This window comes from Colobus angolensis, unplaced genomic scaffold (assembly GCF_000951035.1).
Source record: "Colobus angolensis palliatus isolate OR3802 unplaced genomic scaffold, Cang.pa_1.0 Scaffold34, whole genome shotgun sequence".
NCBI lineage: Eukaryota > Metazoa > Chordata > Mammalia > Primates > Cercopithecidae > Colobus > Colobus angolensis.
The window spans coordinates 7,858,206-7,862,720 of NW_012116710.1; the positions used below are offsets into that span (position 1 = coordinate 7,858,206).

The 4,515-nt window shown below is 51.7% G+C and overlaps 1 protein-coding gene across 1 annotated transcript in view; it reads left to right on the plus strand.

Annotated features, from left to right (window-relative positions):
• Positions 1-2,352, plus strand: part of RAB4B (RAB4B, member RAS oncogene family) — a 28,641-nt gene extending 26,289 nt beyond the window's left edge. The window contains exon 8 of the mRNA XM_011952494.1: positions 1,975-2,352. The gene's annotated coding sequence lies outside the window, so the exon portion shown is untranslated. The remainder of the gene's footprint in view (positions 1-1,974) is intronic.
• The last annotated feature ends 2,163 nt before the right edge of the window (positions 2,353-4,515 follow it).

Genomic DNA, 4,515 nt, shown 5'->3' on the forward strand with positions numbered 1-4,515 from the left:
AGCCAAGATCGCGCCACTGCACTCCAGCATGGGTGACAGAGCGAGACTACATCTCAAAAAAAAAAAAAAAAAACCCAAACCAAAACAAAAAAAACTCCTGGCCTCAGGCAATCCTCTACCTCAGCCTCCCAAAGTGCTAGGATTACAGACATAAGCCACCGAGCCCAGCCAACCAATATAATATATCTTTTTAAATTATTATTATTATTTTTTGAGATGGAGTTTTGCTCATGTTGCCCACACTGGAGTGCAATGGTGTGATCTCGGCTTACTGAAACCTCTGCCTCCCGAGTTCAAGTGATTTTCCTGCCTCAGCCTCCCTAGCAGCTGGGATTACAGGTGTCCACCACCATGCCCAGCTAATTTCTTTGTATTTTTATTAGAGACAGGGTTTCAACATGTTGTCCAGGCTGGTTTCAAACTCCTGACCTCAGGTGATGCACCTGCATTTAAAAAAAAATTTTTTTTTTTAAATAATGTTTTAATTTTGTAGAGACAGTGTCTGTGTTGCCCAGGCTGGTCTCGAACTCCTGGGCCTAAGTGATCCTCTCCTGCCTTTACCTCCCAAAGTGTGCTAGGATTATAGGTGTGAGCCACTGCACCCGCCCAACCAATAGAATATTCATATTATATATGATGCACTCTGATACTTGCTGTTCTATGCTATTCTATTTGAATTTAAAAATTGGTCAAGGCCTACCAAACTGATTTCCCCACCAAGGTAGTGACACACGTTAGAATTACCTGGAGAACTTTAAAATATACTGATGCCCAGGCCTCACCCCAGAGATTCTGAAGTGGTTTCAGGACTTTCTTCTTTTACTTAATTAAAACATAAATAGAGATGGGGTCTCACTATGTTGCCCAGGCTGGTCTCAAACTCCTGGCCTCAAGCGATTCTCCCGTGTCCTCCCAAAGTGCTGGGATTAAAGACATGAGCCAGCCAGTTTCAGCATTTCTGGAAGCTCCCAGTTAATGCTATATACAACCAAAGTGAGAAACACTACCCTAACGTCTCCCCAGTTTGGGGAACACTGAAATGAGACTTAGAGCCAGGGTGATCCAGGAACATAGAGGGACACAGAAAGATACAAAGGCAGGTTCAGTTTATTTATTTATTTAATTTTTTTTGGAGATAGAGTCTCCCTCTGTTACCCAGGCTGGAGTGCAGTGGTGTGATCTCGGCTCAGTGCAACCTCCGCCTCCTGGGTTCAAGCGATTCTCCTGCCTCAGCCTGCCAAGCAGCTGGGACTCCAGGCGCCTGCCACCATGCCCGGTTAATTTTTGTATTTTTAGTAGAGACGGGGGTTTCACCATTGGCCATGCTGGTCTTGAACTCCTGACCTTGTGGTCTGCCCATCTCGGCCTCCCAAAGTGCTGGGATTACAGGTGTGAGCCACTGCGCCCAGCCTATTTATTTTTTTGAGACAGTCTCACTCTGTTGCTTAGGCTGGAGTGCAGTGGCACAATGTTGGCTCACTGCAACCTCCACCTCTCAGGCTCAAGCCATCTTCCCACCTCAGCCCCCCAGGTAGCTGGGACTACTGGTGCATGCCACTACGCCTGGCTAATGTTTATATTTTTTTGTAGAGATGGGGTTTCGTGGTGTTGCCTAGGCTGGTCTTAAATTTCTGGGCTCAAGCAATCCTCCCGCCTTGGCTTCCCACAGTGCTGGGATTACAGGCGTGAGCCACTGCGTCCAGCCAGATTCATGATATTTAGATGTTGAAATGTGGCTTTACAGACTTAGACAGCTTTCTGAGGCAAACAAACAGGGAGATGCAGGTACCCTCAGCGCAAGCCCCAAATTACCTGCAGGGGAGAGACGGAAAATCAGACAATGTAGAAACTGGGAGAAGAAAGGTATGGACAGACCGATGCAGATAGGAGGGCAGGGAAATACCTGGAAATGAGATAGAGACCAGCTGGACAGACCCCAGGGACCCTGCAGGTCACCACACCCTTCTCTTTCAGCTCACCTGTTCTTCAGGACCAGCCCTGCCCTTCCGGCTGGGGCCCAGGCCCAGGCTCCGAGAGGCCGTGTCCCAACCTGCCCTGGCCTCGGAGAAGCTGCGCGGCCACCTGTCCCCCTTCCTTGGTGGGGCCTGGCTTTGGGGCAAGACTGAGCCACGGGGGAAGGGGGATCCCGTACCTGCTGCTGCTTCCTCTGTCTTGGCTAACCTCTGTCCCCCTGAACCCCTAACCATACCCCAAGAGCTCCCAAAGCCTGAGACCAGGGTCATTTGTCCCTACCTCCCCGCCTGGCCCTGCTGTTGCTAGTACCTGTTATTTATTACCTGGAGGCCTGTCCAGCACCCACCCTACCCCCATAAAGCATTGTTTACACCTGTGTCTTGGCCTCCATTATTCTGAGACAGCAGGGAGATGGAAGAGGTCCCTGATGGAAGAATCAAATGTCATGGTGTTTGGGGGCCTTGTTTCTGTTGTTTGTTTGTTTGTTTTGAGATGGGAGTTTCCTTCTTGTTGCCCAGGCTGGAGTGCAATGACACGATCTTGGCTCACCACAACTTCCACCTCCCGGGTTCAAGAGATTCTCCTGCCTCAGCCTCCCGAGTAGCTGGGATTACAGGCATGCGCCACCATGCTCGGCTAATGTTGTAGTTTTAGTAGAGATGGGGTTTCTCCATGTTGGTCAGGCTGGTCTCAAACTCCCGACCTCAGGTGGTCCACCCGCCTCGGCCTCCCAAAGTGCTGGAATTACAGGTGTGAGCCGCCGGCATGGCCTTGGGGGCCTTGTTTCCTGATTGGACATGGTGTGGGGTATACCAAGCATGATGACTCAGATGCCTGTTGCGGAGGGAGGGAATTTGTTACTGTGTGGACAGTTTGTGACAATCTGTGTTCTAAGCTCAGTGTGTAAACATGCTGATGTCCCTGTGTTTGTGACATGTGTACATGTTTCCAGTACCTACGTATGGGATGATGTCTATAGGAATGTGTGCTGGTTGTGTGTGACGCTGATAGCTGTAACTGCTCTGTGGCCTTGGTGATTGTATTGGTGAGGCTGGTATTGTTTGGGACATCAAGGCCGAGGGATGGGAATTTGGACCTATAGGTGGGCCTCCGGTCTGTGCATGTCTGATGCCCGAGAATCAGAGGCAGTGACTCACTACTGCGTGTGTGCCTCTGCATGTGTGCCCCTGAGGTCTGTGTGTGTTCTGGTGTGAATTTGGCTCCTTTTAAACACCCATGTGTGGCCAGGTGTGGTGGCTCATGCTTGTAATCCCAGCACTTTGGGAGGCCAAGGCACATGGATCACTTGAGCCCAGGAGTTGGAGACTAGCCTGGGCAAGAGAGACCCTATCTACAAAAATAAAAAACAGAAAGTTAGCCAGGTGTCATGGTACACACCTGAAGTCCCAGCTACACCGGAAGCTGAGTTGTGAGGATCACTTGAGTTGGGAGGTTGGGCCTGCAGTGAACTGTGATCGTGCCACAGCACTTCAGCCTGGGCAGAAGGGTAAGACCCCATCTCAAAAACAAAACTAAACAAGAAACACCCTTGTGTGGCCATGAACCCTGTGTGTGCCCTGAGGACTGCGGGTTTTTGTGCAATCCTCACGCATGTGTAGATACCAGTATGCATGTCCTTGTGCTACGCCCTCAGGTGGCCTGCTGGGGACTGCTGCAGCCCCCTGAAGACACTCCCAGTTGCTCGTCGCCCTCCCACCTCTGCGTCCGCCTTACCGACCCCGCAGGAGCCTTGAGTCCCAGCTCTCCAGAGCTGCGGTGGAGGGGGCGGGGCATTCAAAATAACCTTATCTCCTTAGTCCCCCAAAATGTTCCCAACTCTGTAGCGTTCCGTGGATTTTTTTTGTTTCATTTTTTAATTTTGTGTAAAGATAAGGTCTCACTCTGTTGCCCAGACTTTCCCTGGTTCTTTATTCTGATTCCCACGATTGTCCCGAGGGGGCAGGGCGGAGTGGGTCTTGAAAATACACATTGGCACAACATCTCTTCTAGTCCGTGTTCCCTTTTCTCAAGGGCATCCCGCACTTTTTCTCCTCCGTTATAAAAGATACTTACGTAAATTGCTTACTGACGTGCGAATTTACATACATTTCCCAACTAACTGCGCAGCCATTTCTCCATCTCGCACCCCCGTTCCTGGGCTGCGAGGAGGAGGAGGAGCTGACCCTGTAAATGAAGTCACGCGCACCGCGCTGCCGAACCCGGTGCCCGCGCTGGGGGGGAACGCGGGGTGGGCCTGTCCATGTAAATCACATCATTTGCGTGCTCCGCCCCGCCAACGCCACTTGATTCCAACATGCAGGAAACGCCCCCTTCCAGACCCGGCCCCTCACACTGCGATCCCCTACCCGAGCAAAGGGGGCGGGGCGGAGGATGATGCAAATGAACCTCGTGTCGGCGGCCCTGTTTCCTTTCTCCTTGGCTGGGGGGTTGTCCCGAACTTCCTCGCCCAGCGCGGCTCAGGTCTGCGCAGGCGCCGTTGCCTCCGCGGGGGCGCGGTCACGTGCCCAACGGGCGAGGCGG